This window comes from Mesoplodon mirus (genome assembly GCF_964341445.2).
Source record: "Mesoplodon mirus genome assembly, chromosome: 5".
Taxonomy (NCBI): domain Eukaryota; kingdom Metazoa; phylum Chordata; class Mammalia; order Artiodactyla; family Ziphiidae; genus Mesoplodon; species Mesoplodon mirus.
Genome location: NC_138980.1, coordinates 107,403,577 through 107,425,596, shown reverse-complemented (window position 1 = coordinate 107,425,596; position 22,020 = coordinate 107,403,577). Strand labels below are relative to the sequence as shown.

At 40.7% G+C, this 22,020-nt stretch overlaps 1 pseudogene across 1 annotated transcript; it reads right to left on the bottom strand.

Annotated features, from left to right (window-relative positions):
• Positions 1-5,785: 5,785 nt before the first annotated feature.
• LOC309804606 (mitochondrial import inner membrane translocase subunit Tim17-A-like) lies at positions 5,786-6,277 on the bottom strand (annotated as a pseudogene). Its single transcript has one exon. The product of its transcript is annotated as a mitochondrial import inner membrane translocase subunit Tim17-A-like (transcript).
• Positions 6,278-22,020: the final 15,743 nt, after the last annotated feature.

Genomic DNA, 22,020 nt, shown 5'->3' with positions numbered 1-22,020 from the left:
GGCATCCTATGACCGCTGGATCTTGCCTCACATACTTCCTAGAATTTACAGTTGTGGGAGTGAATAATCTTTTTTGCTTGAGTCATTTTGAGTTGAATTTTCTATAAGTTACAACAAAGAGAAGAGATACATGTGTATGCATAACTGAATCACTTTTCTGTACACCTGAAACTAATACAACATTGTTAAGCAACTATACCCCTACCCCAATATAAAATAAAAATTAAAATATAAAAAAAGTTCTTATCAAAAAAAATTACAACAAAGAGAATTCTAGGTAATAGACAAAGTGGTGAGGCCCATATGAGTTAAGGAAATCCTCTGGGTCTCAGGGTCAGATCTGTTTCTGCCCCTACACTTGAGGTAGACTTGGTTGAATCAATAGGGGTAAAGGTTACTATAAGCTATGGAAAAGAAATTGAGATTCTCATAGTGTTTCAAAGTAAATGTGTTAGACTATTTTAGTTGTAAACAAATATCTCAAAGAAGAAGTATGCCTTTAATTATGTTCCTAATTTTAAGGCAATCTACAGTCCTTTTTTTCTAATTGAGTTAATTTACAATAGATCAACGATACTGTCCGTTATCTAACACTTAACTTCCCAAGGTAAATGAACCTCCCAAGAAAAACAGCTTTCAACTTTAGAAAAGAACAGTTTTCTGCAACAAACATTCTAATAAATTGGATTTCTGTGTATATTATAGTCTATTCTGGAACTTATAACAATCCTTGAAACTACTCAAATCAGCATCTCAATATACTAGGAAAACTGAAGGTCCTTCATAATAAACAGATAGAAATATTCATTTTTATGATGACAAGATATAGAATAAGTTTATATTTAACTTAAATTTTATAGTAACTGTTCTGAAAATATTTGTAACTTTCACTTTATTCAAGATGTAAAGGCTGATTTGACTCTTGTCTTTTCAAATCTGATGTGTCAACAGACTCTCATTCTTTCCTGGTTCTTTATAAACAATTTCTAGTGGGAACTGGAAATCCATCAAATTTAGTTATACTTTCTAACCAACATTGATTTAAATAAAATAGGGCTTATAATTTTCTAATCTTACAAGTCTGTACTTAAAATGCCCTAATCTTGTGTTTTCTCTGTGAAGCAAGCAGGATGTGGGATAGGTTTTAGGGATGACTCCACAGAGTGGAACGGTGACCTTAGGACCAAACCATATGAGTCAAGAGTCCCAGGCACAAGCCTAAACTATGACATGCGGTGTCCCAGGTCAGGCTAATCATCTGCCTTCCCCCTACTTCTAATTGTTCAACATTTGATTGAGACCCAGAGGATTTCCTTGACTCATATGGGCCTCACCACTTGTCTATTATTCAGAATTCTCTTTGTTGTAATTTTTTTATAAGAAAATTTTTTATATTTTAATTTTTATCTTATATTGGGGTACAGTTGATTAATAATGTTGCGTTAGTTTCGGGTGTACAGCAAAGTGATTCAGTTATACACATACATATACCTATTTTCATTGTTGTGATTTATAGAAAATTCAATTCAAAATGACTGTGTGAACTGCCAGCAAGCAGCTTTTGGTTTTTGGTTGCTTGGTTCACTGTTGAGGTTGTTTTAATTTCCACTTGAGGGCAGTGCTTTCTTTAGCAGGAGTGGGACCAATACATGTTTCAGTCATCATGTAAGAGGTCACACGTGGACATTTGAAGTAACTGGTGCCATAATTCTGACTTATGCTAACTATATCTTAACATACCTTAAAAACTCATGACTTGGGCCTCCCTGGTGGCGCAGTGGTTGAGAGTCCGCCTGCCGATGCAGGGGATACGGGTTCGTGCCCCGGTCTGGGAGGATCCCATATGCCGCGGAGCGGCTGGGCCCGTGAGCCATGGCCGCTGGGCCTGTGCATCCGGAGCCTGTGCTCCGCAACGGGAGAGGCCACAACAGTGAGAGGCCCGCATACCGCAAAAAGAAAAAAAAAAAAAAAAAAAAAAAAAACTCATGACTTGATTGACCTGCTTTCATATCCTGCCTTTGGCCTGTCATCCCTGGTTTGGAGCAGGCCATTGCTTGCATTGGATCCTAGTACTGGAGTGGGATTCCACTTCCTGAGGGAGGATGTCCTGCCACTAACCCAATGAGAGCCCACAGAGCTCCGCCTCCAGGCCGTCTTTATTCCCTCCCATCCTGACCAGTACTTTTATCCCACCCCATAGGCTCAATCAGACCACAGCCAGCAGTCAGCCCATCTCTCACCCTGAACATTTCCTAGGTAGCGATCGGACTGTGTCACATATCAAGTTCTCCACGTGATCCCGTGGAAGCCCTGAAGCCCCTTTCTCTTTGTTTGTTTGTGTTTGTTTGTTTGTTTTGGCTGTGCCACACAGCTTGTGGGATCTCAGTTCCCCGACCAGGGATTGAACCCGGGCCATGACCATGAAAGCCCAGAATCCTCACCACTAGGCCACCAGGGAACTCCCCCCTTTCTGCAAGAGAAGTGTCCTCACACACATGTATAAACCTTGTCCCCTTGAAGCTTTGATCTCCAAGGAAATCCTTCTCACAAATTCCCCTTGATCCCCAACAAGTGGACCCTTTGTTATCCTTGAGGTGGATGAGGTGTGTTAGAATCATGTAACTGATTTGGGGATATTAACTTGGAAATTCCTATAGGATGTTCTGTCTCACAGCTCACATTGTTATCTGCAATCTATCACCAGAGAATTCAGCCAAAACTTCCATTTTAACTTCCTGTCCCAGCAAGGACATATAGCTAGCCTGTAGCAACACCAAAACCCCATAAAGTCATCCAGACAAAAAATTAGAAGATTCTTTACCAAGCACATTTAGAACAACCCTTCATCATGTCTCACCAGGAGAACAGTCAGGTCATGATCACCTTGGGCTCTATTTCTCATCTCTGAGGTTACATGCCTTTTTGGGGAAAACTTGCCAAACAGCATTGCCTTGACTCACTCTAAAGACAGAACAACCTTGGCTGCCTGAAATAACTCCTTCCTTGATCTACCTGTAATAGCATCAGATTCCTTCCCGCAAAGAATGCTCCATGTACTGCGGGTTGAAAAGTCACAAAAGGTCAGTTCTGTAGAATTATTTATACACAAAAACAACTCGCCTTTCTGCTCTGGGCTTTGGTAACTTGAGTCTATGCATCTTGACATTTGTGTCTTTTAAGAAACAGAACAGATGAATCCATGGTTTGACATTATATGAGGCATGGGATCTTCTAAATATTTATAGAGACAATTATTTTGGAATAGCAATTGTAAAAATCATGAATGCTTTTTTTTTTTTTTAAGAATCAATACTGACCAGGATAAAGAACAGTGTTTTAAAAGCCACTTGAATCTTACTATATAAATTATCCATAATTACCAGCAGGTAAACATCATTTCAAACACTTTTCTATACATACAAAAAAGTATAAATATAGCTGGTTTAAGTACTGAATAGCTAGATAGAAAAATAGAGAGAAATATCAAATTCTTTCTTTTAAAAGCAAGAATAAAATCTAATGTAGCATCAAATACCTCCAAGCTTCTTTCTAAGCACGAAGTACTTTAGCCTCCATTTTATTTATTTGTGGAAATATCAGGGCTCTCATTTGTCTTTAAGGAGAAAAAACAAGCAGTAATCTCCTTCAGAGAGTGCAGGGGAGAAGTCAGATGAGAAATCCAAGGTGGATTTCTGAAATTTCCAGAAGAGCCCTGGCAGATCCTGGAGCAGACAGAGACCAGGAGAGGCTGAGAGCCGAGAGTGTTTGGAAACTAGGGGAAGTTTGTTGGTCTGTTAGTTTGAACATGGAGAAAGTACAAAGAGATTTGATCTTGCACACTCTATTTGCCTACTTTTGAGTTATGGTCTTGTTTTAGTGATCATTTTACTCATATTAAAGATAAAATTTTGCCTGTGAATATTCATGGCCCTATTTTCAACAGAAAACATTTGTCCAATGCTCTACTAGGTTCTGGAGACACAGAGATGAATCCAAGACCAGCTGTGTACTCAAGATACTTCCAGTTCCACGGAAGAAGCAGCACATCATTGAACAATGACAGTAAGATGTGACAAGTTCCATGGTCAAGTCACTCACAGAGGGCTAGTAGGACAACAACAACAGCAAACAAGTAGCTTAGTCTGAGGCACTACAGGTAGATGGGGTGGTGTGTGTGCAAAAGATATGGGAAGTGACAACACATGATTTATTCCTGGAATGGGAACTAGTTCCACAGGCAGAGGAGGCTGCCTTGTCAGCATCCTTGCCTGGGTTTGCCAACACTGATATTCACGCTCATAGATGCTATTGATTCTGTAAGTTGAGTAACAAGACAGGGGAATTGTCTATGAGGGCTTATCCAGGTACCAACCAAGTAACTGTGACATCCTGAGCCCATCTTGGTATTTAGGTTAAACATGCTCCACAGAGAAAACCATCTCACTTTCTTATTGAATTCATCAAAGAAACTGTGTGCCTTCTAGGTGCAGAAGACTCTAGTCAACCTAAACAACACACTCTCTCTTCCTCAGACCACCCTCCCACCCAAGCCTCTCATTAATCTCTTCATTTGCTCCTACTTAGAGCATCCAGAGGAATAATGTTTTCATTGTTTTTGTAGGAAATTTTAAAATAAAATTGTCTTGAAGATATCCTTGCATAATCTTCAGAACACTTCTCTAAGAATTTTGGAAAGGGGAAAAACCAGAAATCCAAGATACTTACAGACATGAGAAATGCCTTCCCCCCAACCAGGTTGTTTTCTTCAGGCAGGTTCTTCCAGATCACCAGCATCACCTGGAACTTGTTCCAAACGTTAATTTCTCCAGCCCCACCCTGACCCGCTGAATGAGGAATCCTGGGCTGGGGCCCAGCTGTCTCTATTCTAACACGGTTCCAGGTGATTCTGATGCCGGCTCAAGTTTAAGAAGCATTGTCGGGCCTCCCTGGTGGCGCAGTGGTTGAGAGTCCGCCTGCCGATGCAGGGGATACGGGTTCGTGCCCCGGTCTGGGAGGATCCCATATGCCGCGGAGCGGCTGGGCCCGTGAGCCATGGCCGCTGAGCCTGTGCGTCCGGAGCCTGTGCTCCGCAACGGGAGAGGCCACAACAGTGAGAGGCCCGCGTACCGCAAAAAAAAAAAAAAAAAAAAAAAAAGAAGCATTGTCCTAGAGACAAAAGTAAGGCCTGGAAAAGCCCACAAACCCACAAATATCCTCATACAGGACTGCCAGTTATGTCACAAAAGTGTTTATCATTTAAATGTACTTCTTGGGATGGATGCACAAGCCCCTTAAAGTGACCATACCTTACTTGGGGGAGTCAGAGCCACAGACTCACCAGAGAGGTGCCTCAAGGGTCATCTGTCTCATCCAAACCTCTTCTTTTTTCTTTTTAAATAAAGAGTAATCTCCAGGTGTTTTTTGTTGTTTGACTAACAACAAAACCAGGCAGAGAAGTCCCCAAGGAAATGATGGTTGTGCTTCATTGCCATGTGGCATTTGGTCCTTCATCTTCTAAGGACTTACTGTATTTCCTTTTAAAGATTTTAGACATTTATTTGGATCACAAATGCAAGCCAAGTATGAATAAATAAATGTATTATCTTTTTAGAACCCCCCTCCCACCATTTTCCTTTAAATAGAAAAAGGTGCCAAATGTCTCTTCATAGCCTATTTGGCCATAGTTGTCCCACCTATGGCTTTAAAAACAGACTGTAACTTGATTTTCTGAAATCCTTCCTTGAACTACAGTTCATTCCATTAAAGAAATCCTGGGAAAGAAGTCCTATTGGTTTCGTCCATAGTCTCTGAAAGGTGAGTATGGTAACTGGGTTGAAGGCAACTGGGAGTGGTCTTCAACAAACGGAGGACTGTTGGGGAATTGTGCGAAGGCAAACCTTGCCAACAAGATACCAGTTCCTTCAATTAGAGCTCGGAAAACGCCAGCCATCACGGCTGACCCAACCATAACCACTGGTCCGTTTCTTGCTGCCAGAATGGCTCCTTTTCAGGCACCATTTGTGATGGAATTCCAGGGATCTTCTTTCCCTCTGACTTGAACCACACTGCGGTCAGTCATGGAAAACAGACCTCCCCAGACTGCAAAGCTACCTCCCAACTGCAGAACCCTAGTTTTAAGATCTGTCAAACTCCCTCCTAGTTTGTGGTTTCCTCCCACTCGAGAACTGCGAAAACCTCTGAGGGCTTGAAAGATACCACCACCTCCAGTGCGCATGGTAAAGGCGCCACCACAGTCAGCTACGAGGCGCCAGGGGCGGGGCTCGCATGCCTACTCCTCCCTCTTGACTCCAACGCGCAGCGATGCCCGGACCGAGCCTCTTTTTAGGCTCCGGACGCGCAGGCTCAGCGGCCATGGCTCACGGGCCCAGCCGCTCCGCGGCATGTGGGATCCTCCCGGACCGGGGCACAAACCTGTGTCCCCTGAATCGGCAGGCAGACTCTCAACCACTGCGCCACCAAGAAAGCCAGAGCCTCTTCTTTATTGATGAGAAGACAGGCCCAGAGAGGCTAGGGCACTTGTCCAAGGATGGTCACAGAGCCGATCAGCAGAGGACAAGTCTAGTCTCCAGACCTCTTGACACAAAATTCAAGGTCTGTGCCACATATATTAACATAATTGCACGAATAAGTCCAGTTCCTGTAGCAAAAACCAGGGATTCAAAGACTGGAATGGATCATGGTGAAAATAGTTCTATTATCTCTAAACAATTTTTTTTCTTAATGGAAAAGTAATACACAACTATTGTGAGGAATTTGGAATGAATAAAATGGGTAAAGAAGACAAAAATCAACTGTAATTATACCATAAGTGCTATTAACATTTTAGTGCTGCATGTATGTGTAAATATGTGTGTATAGAGAGTACTTACATAGAATATGTATACATGCATGTATAGAGAAAGAATGCATATATAGAATTTATATATATGGATTATATAATACATAGAAGTTATATCTTGGTTTTTTTCACTTAACATTTCTCTGGTGAACAAAATCATCATTTTAGTGATTGATTTGTATTTCATCAGAATCCATTTCTTAAATTTTTTTACTGTTTCACATATAAGTTGTTTCCAGTGTTTTGCTCTTGTAAATAGGAAGGTGGAAAAGATTTGAAGTTTCAATAAGATACAGGAGGGGCTTCCCTGGTGGCGCAGTGGTTGAGAGTCCGCCTGCAGATGCAGGGGACACGGGTTCGTGCCCCAGTCCGGGAGGATCCCACATGCCGTGGAGCGGCTGGGCCCGTGAGCCATGGCCGCTGAGCCTGCACGTCCAGAGCCTGTGCTCCGCAATGGGAGAGGCCACAGAGGTGAGAGGCCCGCATACCGCAAAAAAAAAAAAAAAAAAAAAAAAAGATACAGGAAAGATGCATTGCATAAGCAGGCCAACGTGGAGTACCAAAGAAGAGACTCTTGGCAGCTGGAGACCTGAAACACTGGATGCTTATGGAGATACTGAGATGGGGAGGAGGAATATTCTTGGGCATGTGGAAATCCCCAAGGAAAACTGACTGCTCACAAATCTTCCTGGGCATGGTCCTGTGTATGGATGTGGCAACTCCAGAAAGAGTACATAGCTTCATCCAAGGCCAAGACATCTACTCACCTCCCTGTGTCACATAACTCATAGAGAGAAACTACTTTTCTGGAAGACTTCAGTCAAGTGATAACAAAGCTCTTTAGTGCTTCATTTATTTTGGAAAGGACAATTCAATCAAGACAAATCTTCAGAGACTTCTTGAAAGATAATACACCCTTTTTCATTTTTTTAATTGAAGTATAGTTGATTTACAATATTGTTTTAGTTTCAGGTATACAGCAAAATGATTCAGTTATATTTTTTTCAGATTATTTTCCATTATAGGTTATTACAAGATACTGAATATAGTTCCCTGTGCTCTACAGTAAATCCTTGTTGCTTATCTATTTTATATATAATAGTGTGTATCTGTTAATTCCATACTCCTAATTTATCCCTCCCCCCACACCCTTTTTCTAAATATTCTTAATGAATGCCTGTTGTTTCCTTGCATCTGAATAAAGCCTCCCTTTTTTTTGACTCAGTGCAAAGCAGTGTTCTCCGATAAAGATGGATGACCTATTTATATCATATTAAAACGAGAGTATATTGCTTCTAACCTCAAAGCCTATGTTTAGGCTGCTCAGCCAAAATGTCCTCTAGTTATAAAATATTTATAAAGTAATTTTCCTATGTTTTGCACTTTCAACAGGTTTGCAGTACGTTTGTATTTTTCTAGTTCAGCCATTTTCTCAAGTAAACAGCAATCTTTTCCCAATGGGCCCTACTCAATAATTTTTACGTTTAATTCCATCCAAATTTTAGCAAGAATTTCAACACCTGTTTTGAATGATTTTAATTGAAATATCATTCTGATCTTCAAATGGCCACTTTAATTTTCATATTTGCCTTTTTAACTCTTTTCTTGTTTCCAGCATTTCTAAAAGACTGGTCTCGTTTGACATTTTGGATCTTAGATGTCGTTTCAAAGAGAAGATTCCCAAAGATACAATCATGCAGAGCTCCAGTTAAATAAGACAATGCTTCTTTTCGGAAAGGCCACATATTCCAACTGAAGATGCCATTGACCTTGAAAAGAATGTCACTGGGATTATTCTCAGGAACAAACTTTCTGAAGAAGTTTTTCTGAAGTATGTTCTGTGGTTCACTATTTCCCTAAGATGATAATAATTGTTTCTCAATTGAAAATAAAATAAGATTACCTGGTTCTATAACTGTGGGAAATACTATACCTAAACAAAGTCAAGCAGTTCGACCTGCTAAAGTACATGCTGAAGAGAGAGCAAAGGGAAACAGTTTCCCAAACTTACTTGACCATGAACTCTCCTTTCAAGGAAAAATGGTGAAATGTCTCAGTGAAGAATTTGAAGCCACTGAGGTAGCTTCAAAGGTAAATCATCTCTTTCTCTATGTCCTGCCCCACTGTTACCTGCACAGCTACTTTTTTAAATTATTATTAATTTTTATTAGAGTATAGTTGCTTTACAATGTTGTGTTAGTTTCTGCTGTACAGCAAAGTGAATCAGCTATACGTATACATATATCCCCTCTTTTTTGGATTTCCTTCCCATTTAGGTCACCACAGACCTGCACAGCTTCTTACTGACAATTCTCCAGATTCTTTTACCTCTTCAGCTCTGTGTCCTTCATGGATTAACATCAACAGGTACTCAGCCCACGTGTTGGAAAGCCTTTTCAATAGAACATAATATAATTGTTTTATTTTCTAATTCCTGCACACATTCCATGGCACTATTTTAACCTCCTTATACATTTCCTCCAGGGGTTTTTGCTATGTGTACACATATTTTGAATTGAAATCAGTGGAATTTTTTTCTACATAATTTAATTGCCTCTCCCTTGGTTATTTTCATATAGTGAGGGCTTCTTCCAATAGGAACTATGGTAAAGTTAAATGAACAGCCAGCTTCTTGCCATGGTAGAGGTGGAGGGTAAAAGAAACGTACTCTGTAGCCAGGCCCCTACTACAAGTCCCTGTACCTCATATTTCTAATCTCTTTATTTCTGTCCCCTGAACCAGGTTTGTTGGCCTCCTGATACCTGAGCGTTATCTAGAACCTCAGTAGTAACAGCTTTGTGTTTCTTTCTCTGAATCAAGGGGTCCTGGAATCCAGATTAAAATGAGAGAAAAGTAAATTTCCTATATGAACCCTGCTTTTCAGATTTGCTTCCATTGCTCCTCCTTTGACCTGCCCTGGATAGTAATACTGTGTCCAAGAGAGCACCACTTCCTGCAAGGTCCTACCCACCAGCCTGCATCGAATTTCCCAGGACCCCAGGGTGACCAACCAGTGCGGGACTCTCAGTGCAAAAGGCAGGAAAGTTCTGGGCAGACTGACATTGGTCACTCCGTTCTCAAAGAAACCACCTGGACAGCAGTCTTTCCTAGTAGGAGCACAGGGTCAGGGTTGCAGAACCGCCTTTCATGAGATTCTCACTTGAATGCTCTCGCCTTTGGGGAGCTAGCAACCAGCTGCAGCCAGGCCAAGATAATGACCCAGTGCAGAGTCTCGCTCCTGTCTCCCTCTCTCCTCCCCTTCAACACCTCCAACTCCCCGCTGAAGCCTCCTCTTTCTATCCCTATGTCCTTCAAGTCTTGGTCACCGAATGCCCCACTTTAGTTTATTATTTCCTTTATCATGCCTTATTGGCAGCTCATTCTAATTAGGAGAGTCACCTAGATACTTTATCTCCCTTGAGTCTGAACAGAACCTGCAGAGTCAGATGCCCCCTGAGGACGGCTGGCACATCCATCTCCCGGCAGGAACGCCAGTGCTTTTTCTACCTGGTTGTTAGTTGTGACCAGTTGGGTTAATAAACCTTCCTGGTCTGGTACAGTCCTTCCAGAATTGTCTGGCTGACTCACAGTTTGCTGAATCCACCCTTCCCCATTTACACAGAGAAATACATATCCATGTTTTTTCAAAGAGTGCATACGGAATAGAGAAAACTGAATGCGCATGTATGTCAACTTCTCCCTCTCCATTTCTTTGTCCCTTACAGCAAGCTCCCAGACTAGGAACAGTAACAGAGACGCGCTGCAAGGGCACGATTCCAATAGGACAAGTCACGGTTCTTCAGTCAATGAAGAAAAAGAGTCTTAAAGGTTAAAGAAAGTTGCTGCAGGGAAAATGGATCTGGGTTCATGTTCCCAGGACTGCTCCTCCTGTTTGGAGGTGAAAATATCGAAGGGACAAGAAAGATGGGTTTACATGAAAAGAAGTGATATTCTGAAACTTTTTCATGAGGACTGGAACCTGTACCTTCAGCCATCTATATTAATATTTCAAGCTTTGTTCAAATGGTCTATAATTAAATTGTTCTACTTGACATGATAAGATTTGATCTATGTTCTCACCTTAAGAACTCTTTTGTTACTTGGAACATTTTCATTCCTGAAGCTTTAAAAACCTGAATTATTACAAAAGGTACAGGAAAAAAATGATTAAGTTCACACTTTGGGGAAATTGTTCCACATCTCTTAAACACCACAGGTCCGTGAGCAACTATGAATAATATGAAATAAATTTGCTTTTGTAGAGAGAGAGAGTTAATTTAAGTCTATCCCAGACTAGATTTATCATCCTTTATCTGTATATAAAAAAACTATGAAAATATAAACATAAACTTGGAGTTGAGACCTAAACATGTTGCCAAGATGTTGTAAATTTTTTATGCTTTTTAGTGTTCAACTAACCTTCCATAAAAGATATTTAAAACATTAAAAATGATTCCACATCAAGTGATTTAATATCCATTTCACATACTGCTAAGTCAGCGGGCTGTTTTACATCTCTGATTTGCTTGTTCAAAGCTTTTTAAAATTAAAATATCATTTACTTATTTGTACATCTAAACTCTAAAGAGTATGATTTACATATATGGTAATACTACTCTTTTATATTACTTATATCAATTAGGTTGTTTCTATTGCAAGTAATATACAATCCTCTTCCAACTGATTTTATTCAAAAAGGAATTGTATTATTTCACAAAGCTTGAAAGTCTAATAGGGACATTTGCAAAAGATGTTTGACTTAGTGTTCAAGGAAGTCACCCAGGATCTCATATTGTTTTCATCGTCTGCTCTGCCTTTCATGGTTTTGCTTCATCCTAAGACTGGAACCATTACCCCCGACAGGGGTTTGGTTTTTGTCTCAAACTGAGTTGTGTGAAATCCTCAGGGCTTACTTCCTGATACTCCCTTGTGTCCAGCTCCTACATCTGTGCTCAGATCTCTGTTCCACAAGTGTAAACCAGTCACAGAACTCTGCCTGTTCACTGGTTTCTAAAAACAGACAAACAAAAATACTATTCTTACTCCAATAAAGATGTTAAAAAATAATAATAAAAAGAAAATATATATATACTATTCTTCCTAAGCATTTAATGCATCTAGAAACGGCTGAAGATTTGCAGTCCAAGGAGGGGTCGCCTCGAGCCCTAAATGGTCCACACTCTTTAAGAGATGCTGTCTCCTCGCTCTCCCACACACATCCCAGCAATTCTCTTCCCTCCAGGAGCAAATGTCCTCACTGGCTTCCTGCAGAGCAGCTCTTCCCCTCCTCCCTGAAGCCAGGGCCCTAGTGGACATGCTCCCCAGTGGATAATGGAGGCATTTTCCTTTAATAAGTGGTTGGCTCCATCTTGAGATATACTCACCACACCCAGTCTGGCAGGGGAAGGACCCCTGCAGGAACTGAGGCCTAGAGAGAGGCAACACCATCCCCACCCCTCCCACCAGGTGTGGCAGCATGCCCGGCCCGTCCACTGCACCATACTGCCTGGGGAGATGGTAAAAAGTAAACTCCAATTGGATGTTTGGATGACTTTCTACAGTCTTCACCACTTGGTCAGTGACTTGATCATACATTTTCAGTGTTATCGGGTAAATAGCTTGTTCTCTCTCAATTTGGATAAATTGAAAAATTGCATTATTGGATAGTTTTATTACTTAAACATACAGTTTATTTATTACTAAAACATACTAGGCAAACAAAGAATTATCCAGTGAAATTCCCAAAGATTTTATTGAAGAAAATTTAAAATAAATAAGTAAATGCATACTAGACATGCACAGATAAATCCATTCCTCTGACTTTCTTCAAAGTAGTTGAAGTATTTACTCATAAGTATCTTCAATATCCTTCTTCAATTTTATTTATACCATTAACATTATTATTGAGACTTGAGCTTTTTAAAAAGCGTTTACAAAAAAAGGCCAAATGTTGGGGAATAAGGAAAGGAAATTATCTACGTTGGCCATTTCATAGTCTAAATTTCACTGTTTCTAACCAAGAGCAATTTAGAGTTAGATGCATTATGAAGCTATTTCTTTAAAAAATAACTTAGTCACCACCATAATTAAACAATAGAATAAAGCCACAATAAAGTTTAGCCCAAAATTGCCTTTAGAGAGACTATAACAAGCAGTTGGAGAGTTGCCTGGTTCAGAAATAATGATGTTTGTTTTATTAACTGGTACCTATCGTTCTGCCTGACCTCTGTTTGATACAGTAATGAGAAAGGGAGCAGAGAGAGATAAATGTGGACAGAGAATTGGACTCTGTCTCCATGACATCAAGTCAAGATGCCTCCTTCTACATCTTTCACTGCCATCTGGGAGATGCTCATGAAAGAACTAAGCCTATCTCAGCTTCTGAAAACAGCTCTGGTGACATTTCCTTGAGTGACACCTGTCACCTGCAGAGCCACTTTTGCCTCTCCATCACTTCCCAGTCCATAAATGGCCCCATAGAATGAATCATCTGAACTCCACATATCATCACAGGTGGGAGAGGGGTAAGGACTGTAGTGGTAAGCAACAATGTCTTCGTGGCAAATTCTAAAAACTCAGAGTTTAGATAAACAGAAGTGCTTTTGTCTTATAAACATTATTTGTGTATAGTTTACCTACTATAAAGTGCATCCATTTTAGAATATAGTCAATAATATTGTGACAACTTTGTATGGTGACAGATGTTAACTGGATTTACTCTGGTGACTATTTCATAATGTATAAAAATATCGAATCACTATATTGCATACTTGAAACTAATATAATAATGTATGTCAAGTATAACTTAACAAAAAATGCACCCATTTTAAGCATATAATTCAGTGCAGTTGGATGGATGCTATACACCTAGGTAATCAACACAGTCAAGACATAGAAGATTTCTACTATTCCAGAAATTTCCCTGGTGCCCTTCCCTGTAAATGCCCACTGGAAGTATTTTTTTATTTCTTAAGTCATAGAACATTTATTTGAACATTTTAAAGTTGAGGTAGCATAAAAAAGAATCTGTTCACTTGCCAAAAACAACATTCAAATCTTCGATTCTTAACATAAAATCAGATAACACTTCTCTAAGTATAGTTTTAGCACAGACTAGCTACTAATGAGAGCCACAGAGCTCTCAAACCTGGCTAATGTTTGAAGTTTAACATTCCCCCAAAAATCTGAGTAGGAAAGAGATGTTTTAATCTACCTGACATATTCTGAAGATACAAAGAAAGGCTACATGGTAGGTAGTTAACATAGGTGAGAGGGTTGAGGGAAGGAGGAAGTAAAAATAGAAAGAAAAAAAGACTTCGCTTGAAAAATATGTCAGGTTTATGCATTTATGTTATAAAAGTGTATATGGATATATATGGATATTGAATTTAAAATATAAGAAATAACCACAGAGACACTTCAATTCTTAGAAAAATGTTAAATGTCTCCTAGTGAATCCTCTTCAAGACATTTCTTATTTTATGTCAGATCAAATAATGTTCTCTTCCATCTTATAAAATAAACACAAACTAAAGTCTAAAACAGTTATTGACTGATGGAAATCGAGTCTGAGATCTGGAGTGAAAAGTGCTTTCTCAGCCTGAAGCTGAATATTCTGCTCTGAAAGTGCTTCCCTGCCTGCTTCTGTAGGGATCAATAGCAGATCAGACAGGAACCTTCCCTGCTGCTGCTGCTTTCTAAGAGATGCGGGAATTGAGCAAGTCAGGAACGCAACCAGAATTCCTCATCTTACACCCCATCCCCATCTCTGTCGGGTGGAATCTGTGAAAGCATCTGGAATTAGCAGGCATTTTCAGCCTGCTCACTTCAAAGCAGCCTCCAGCCAGGAAACTTGTGATTTCTAGTATGACTTCTTAACAAAATGTAAAAACTGGTGCACACCATTAGAAAATGAAAATATGGCTGAAATTTTGTCCCCATACTGACATTGGTAAGGAAATCTGGGGAAAGAAACATAACTGCACAACAAAGGAAGAGTTGTCTTAGTCGTTTTTAAGATATAGAAGCAATTCATATTAATAAAAATACAGTAAACTAGAAAGAAGGAAAACAAATTATCCATAATCTTACCTCCCCAAACCCATTAAAGCTTTGATAAAATTCCTTTTGGAATTTTTCTTAACGTAGTTGAAATCAAACTGTCAAATAACATTTTGTATCTCAGCTTTCCACTTAACATTGTAATATATACATTTAACATATTATAAGTAATCATTAATAAACACTATTTTTTTTTTTTTAACCGCCAGGGAATTCCCCTGATACTTTTTTTTTTAAAGGCTATTTATTCTTTTTTTTTTTAAGACCATACTTCATTCAGATTTCTTTTGCTTTTTTTTTTTTTTTTTTAATTTTATTTATTTATTTATGGCTGTGTTGGGTCTTCGTTTCTGTGCGAGGGCTTTCTCTAGTTGCGGCAAGTGGGGGCCACTCCTCATCACGGTGCGCGGGCCTCTCACTATCGCGGCCTCTCTTGTTGCGGAGCACAGGCTCCAGACGCGCAGGCTCAGTAATTGTGGCTCACGGGGCTAGCTGCTCCGCGGCATGTGGGATCTTCCCAGACCAGGGCTCGAACCCATGTCCCCTGCATTGGCAGGCAGATTCTCAACCACTGCACCACCAGGGAAGCCCAATAAACACTATTTTTAATGGTTGTCATAATTAAGTCCTACAGAATATTACTCTTAGTATTTCCTTAGTCTTGGACAATTAAGACAAACACCAATTTTTAGTTATTTTTACACTATGGTGAATGTGTTTGTATGTCTTTTTCTGTATTTTGGGATAGTTCCCTGGAATATATTTTAAGATGTACAAATTCTATATTTGGGTATAGAAATTTTATGTCTCTTGTTACATATTTTCAATTTGCCTTGCAAAAATATAATTTGTTTCGGGGCAGTTTGGCAATGTGTATCAAGATTCTCACAAATATTCCTATCCTTTGATCCATCATTTCCTTAGAGAACAATCAGAGGTATATGAAATGATTTTGTGTAAAATATTATCACAGTATTATTACTATTACCAAAAAAAGTTGGCCACAATCTAAAGATCCAAAAATAAAAAAGCAGTTAAATAGAATTATGATTAGCCAATTAGTTAAATCCTATTTTCAAACAAAACAGGTAAAATGTCAAAATATAGCATATCACGATATGCTATAGTGATATACTATAGCATACTATAAAGTCACGATATAAAATTATATGTATAACATGATGTTTAGTACACATACGCACACACACATGTATATATATAACACATACATATATATGCATATGTTCATAGAAGAAAGGCTAAAGACACATCAAAGTGTGTAATGATTAGTTCAATAATAATAATTTCAGAGGGGATGACTATACAAGAATTCTGCTGGGCTGCCCAGCACCTCTGCTGTCCTCTATAATTACACTCACCATACTTCATCTTAAATGCCTGTGTACTTATTGTACATTGTCTTTTAGAATAACATCAGGGAAAACTTTTTTCTGTTTCACTCACTGCTGTATGTCTAGGAAAGAACTTAGAAATTAACCAATAAACGTTTGAACGCTTATGTGACTGACTGAGAGAATAAATGAGTGATTGATGATTGAATGAATTCAACAGAAAGAGGCAGAAGAGATGCCATAAAGAATAAGGGGGCAGAAACGGATGAAGATATATAGAGACGTCAAAGATAAGCAGCTTGGCAATGTGGAGAGAACATAGACTTTAGTCAGCCACACTGCTATATGACTTTGAGAAAGTTCCTCAACTTGTACCTGTAAAATGGGATACTATACTCATTTAGTTGTTGTGAGAATTAACTGAACTATAAATATATAAATACACCTACACTGTGCCCTGCACATAGTAGGCACTCAGTAAATGTTTTCCTATCCTCTTAGGTTACAGTTTGGTCTAGTTATTTCTATAACTATGAAAAGCCGATTACAAGTTTCTAGGGAAAAGAATGTGCTGGACAAAATTATTTTCACTTTCATTTTAAAAGCTAGCCAAGCTAGAAGAAGGACAAAGGGAAGATGCCCAAACTCTTGCAAGGTTAGGCATCCTGGCCATAAGAGGATGTGGGTCTGTAGTACATACTGAAGGAATGAGCACCCGAGGTAAGTTTTGTACAGAAGAGAATCTCATATATTTTAATGGTGGGACATAAAGGTATTCCCAGAGCAAGGAAAAACTTCCCTCTTATGGATTTCATTACCCTTTCTACTGATGAGACAAACAGATACAATATTAAATTCTGTCCTAGAGCCATTTGGCTAAACATGTGGATGTCCAGGGCCAAAAATACATTAATTGATTTGGGGATTAGAATCTATTTACATGCTTTTCAAAGAGATATCTCCGTTCACCTTGAAGTGCTGGTGCTTGTGTGAGGCTGGATGGCTGGGGACACTGGTCTTATTACACAGCAGAAACAGGCTCTTGGAGATCATCAGATCAGCAAGCGGGATGGCTGCCCACCAGCACCTGTGCCTGGCGAGCTGACACCCTCAGGGATGTGGAACTGAGGCCTTTTCGAGCAGGCTGCTGAAGGCACAAGCCTCGCTCACCTTGCAGAGCAAGAAACTTCCTTGCAGCAGAAGAGATTTTTGCAGAGAAATGAGGGAAATAAGCCATGGGACTAGAGCAGCTAGAATAAATATTCCCGTTCCCAGTCTCATAGAGATTCTGTAAACTAATTTAACAATGAGCACAAGCTTTTATTGCCTCCACAAAAACTCATGGTTTCTGTATTGGATGGCAACATAATAACTAGCCACTTGAATTGTTATTGTCTTTGAATTATTAGTTTACCTACCTTTGTCATTATCAGCCACGGCAGTTTTTTTTTTTTTTTAGTTGCTGTGTTTTGTTTGTCCTGGACTCTGCATATGTGAGTACATGTGGCAGACTGTATACAAAGATGAATTCATGTCCCCAGGGAGTATTTTTTCCCTTGGCATTCTATTTCATTGTAAATGATCAAAGTTACTATATTTTAACTATTTTTTTTAATTTTATTTTTGGCTGCATTGGGTCTTCATTGCTGGATGCGGGCTTTCTCTAGCTGCAGAGAGCAGGGGCTACTCTTAGTTGCAGTGCACCAGCTTTTTATTGCTGTGGCTTCTCTTGTTGTGGAGCATGGGCTCTAGGCACACGGGCTTCAGTAGTTGTGGCTCTAGACCGCAGGCTCAGTAGTTGCAGCGCCCGGCTTTGTTGCCTTCTGCATGTGGGATCTTCCCGGACCAAGGCTCAAACCCGTGTCCCCTGCATTGGCAGGTGGATTCTTAACCACTACGCCACCAGGGAAGTCCAAAGTTACTATCTTTTAATGTGTTGCACTTCATAATGTGGTGAGTCAGTTAATTTGGCTGATATTAGCCGAAGCCCGGTAAAGGGCTGTAGGAGTCCGGAGGCAGGAAACATAGCAGAGGGAGGTGGGAATTCACTATAGCAGCTTGGCTATGATCAGGTATCTGGGGAGAAGCTGTTTGTTCCGAGGTGGAGGAGACAGAAGTGGTAACAGGGAACCAGGAATGGAAAAAGAGAGCCTCGCTGACAGATGGAAGGAGTAGCAAGGTATAAACACAAGGTAGGGATGACAGCAAGTTGCCCATTGGCACCTGAGGGCAGACTTCCCGGTAGGATGTGGTTCAGCCTTGGGGGGAGGTGCAGATGGTAATTACGACCCGAGGAAGTTGTTTTGAAAGGCAAAATTCCTCCAGTACCACTACAGTGTAGGAAAACCCACATAGACACAGAATCTAAGATGCTGATGGATGCATAGGCAGACTGACAGGAGGGTAGACAGACAGCTGATTGCTTACAGGAATATAGTAGCAATTTTACGAACACGAAGGAGGCCCCCCCAATGAAAAGTATGCTCCCTGTAGGTTTGCAGGGGTGTCACCTTTAGAAATTCCGTTCTTTGAGTTGTTCAGCGTGTGGTCCTTGGATCTCTGGATCAAAACCAGCTGTTTGAAACTTGTGCAGGTGGGTCCCAGGAGTCTACAGTTTAAGAGGCTCTCCAGGCAAGTTTTATACACACTAATGTTTAAAATGCCTGGACTAAGGTATTGTCCCTTGTTGGGTGTGAAGGCCATGCTGAATTTATTAGATCCTTTCTGATAGATAACTGGCTGAAACACAGGTAGAGAATAGGACAAGGAACGTTCGGTGATAGAGAGAGAGGTCTTTCCTCTCTCCAAGTGTCAGGAGAGTCCTAGGCAGTAAGAGCTCCTGGAAGTGTCTCTAGGCCTGTTAGGGGGGCAAGAGAAGAGTCAAACTCCTGCAGTTGCCACTCAGACTTTAGGGACCGCCAGTCTGTGCATTTTGCAAAGCTCAGGTAAAATGCCAGCGCCTCCACAACTCACATCACATTCGTCCACTGTCACCCATAATTTTTTTTTTTTTTTTTTTTTTGCGGTACGCAGGCCTCTCACTGCTGTGGCCTCTCCCGTTGCGGAGCACAGGCTCCGGACGTGCAGGCTCAGCGGCCACGGCTCACGGGCCCAGCCACTCCACGGCATGTGGGATCTTCCCGGACTGGGGCATGAACCCGTGTCTCCTGCATCGGCAAGCGGACTCTCAACCACTGCACCACCAGGGAAGCCCTGTCACCCGTATTTCTGAGCTCCCCTGTAGAATTCTGTCTACACATCTTTATGGAGTTCATTTATTCATTTATTTAACATATACTTATTGTGCACTTACCATGTGCCAGACACTATTCTAGACACCGGGGCAGAGCAATGAACAAAGGAGATAAAATTTTCTGCCCCATGGAACTTAGATTCTAGCAGGGGAAACAATTAGTAAGAAAAGTAAATGCGTATTAGATAGATAAATGCTAAGGGGGGAGTACAGCAGGAAAGAGTAACAGGAAGTATGTGTACATAAGAGGAAATTATGTTTTAGATAGGGAAGGCCTCTTCGAGAAAGTGATATTTGAATTAAGACCAGAAAAAAGCAAGGGAGTGAGCAGAGGGTCTCTCCAGGGAAAGTGCATTTAAGCAGAAGCAACAGCAAGATCAAAGGCCCTGAGGCAAGAGCTTGTTCAAGGGGTACCAAGGTGGCCTTTGTGGCTGGAGGAGAGTAAACAAGGGAAAGGGATATAGGAGATGAGGTCCGATGGCTATGGAAGGACCCCATCACAAAGACCTCAGAAAGCTTTTGTAGCTATTAGGAAGGTTTTGTCCTTTATAAGATGGAAAACTATTGAAGGATTTTGAGCAGATAAGTTCCATAGTAAGTCTTAAATTTGACATCGTCACTGGCTATTTTGTTGAGAATAATTGGTTGGGGAGGTGGGGGAAGTTTGGTAGAAAGGATATTGGTTTTAGGAAGCCACTGCAATAATACAAGAAGTTTAGACCAATGTGGCAGCAAAGGAGGTGGGGAGAAGTGACCCATTCTAGATATATTTTGAAGGTGGGATGAACAGGTAGGGTAAGAGAGAAAGAGAGGAGTGAAGGAGAATTCCAAGTTTGGGGGCCTGAGCAACTGGAAAAAGCCTACTGCCATTTATTGCAATGGGGAAGCCTGGATGCGGAGGGGGCACGTTTGGGGAAACAGGGATTTGGGGGAATCATCAGCTTATAGCCATGAGATTGGGTGAGATCATGAAGGTAGTGAGTCTAGAGGTACAAGGACTGAGCTCTGGGACACTTCATCCCTCAGGGGTAGGGTGACCGACTGCTCTGCTTTGCCCAGGGTTGAGGGTTCCCAGGACACGGGACTTTCAGGAAAGCTCTAAGCAAACTGAGATGGTTGATCACCTGGCTCAGAGTCAGAGAGATGAATGAGAAACCCCTGAAAAGGAATAGCAGAGCCATGGGAGACTCATAGCCCTGAGAGCCAAGTAAAGAATGAGCTTCAAGTAGAAGATAGCTCTCAACTCTGTCAAATGCTGCTGATGGGGCCAGATGAGGACTGAGAATTGACCCCTGGATTTAGCCACAGAGGAGTCACCAGGGACCTTGACAGGAGCAATTTTAATGGAAGTTGCAAGGGACAGAAAGCCTGATTTTAGTGATTCAAGAGTGTCTTTGTCTGTTCACGCTGCTGTAACAGAATACCATAGGCTGTGTGGCTTAAACAGCAGAAGTTTCTTTCTCACAGTTCTGGAGGCTGGGAAGTCCAAGATCAAGGCACCAAGAGATTTGGTTCCTGGTGAGAACCCTCTTGCTGGCTTGCAGAAAGCTGCATTCTCACTGTGTCCTCACACTTACATCATTGTGTGTGTGTGTGCAGAGAGAGAGAGAGAAAGGGAAAGAAAAAGATTGAGATCACTTTCTCTTCTTATAAGGCCATCAATCCTATCAGATTAGGACCCCATGACTTCATTTAACCTTAGTTACATCCTAAAGACACTATCTCCAAATACAGTCACATTTGGGGGTTAGGGCTTCAACATATGAAATTGGCAGGGGAGAGGCGGAGGACACAATTCAGACCCCAGCAAAGAAAGAAATTGGAAAGAGCAAAACAACGTTTCAGGATCATTTCTTGTGCAGAAAAGAGAAAAAGTCTATGGTAGCTAGAAGAGTATATAGAATCAAATGAAGGTTATGTGTTTTTAGGTGGGTGGAAGACCAAAAAAAAAATATGTTTAATGCCAATGGGAGTGATCTAGTAGAGGGAAGAAGGGTCCTTGAATAGGTGAGAGAAAGTGGGACTCAGGACAATTGGGGGATGGACCTGAATGAGGGCACAGATTGTTCATCCATTGAACGAGGAGTGGAGTCAGAATTTAGGGACCTAAATGCACACAGGTCTATAAACGCATTGGGTGGGCTTACCAAAATTCCCTCCTATTTACTTCTATATTCATGGTGAAATAGAAAAAAAAGGTCATCAGCTGAGAGTGAGGATGAGACAGGAGCTTATGGCAGTTTGAGTTCAGAGGACAAAGTATGAGAGTAATCTAGGAGAATGGGAGAGTGATGGACTAAGGAAATGAAATATAATTGCCAGGGAGCATTAAGGATCCACTTAGCATTGAGCTCCCCTTTAGACTAGAAGTAAACACTCACACCTTAGCATAATTTAGTGTAATGCATCCCAGGATGGATGGTGCCCAAGGAATGATCAGAAGACTTGGGGTCAGGTCAGTCAGTTTCATCAGTCACTTAATGTAAGTCACTTAA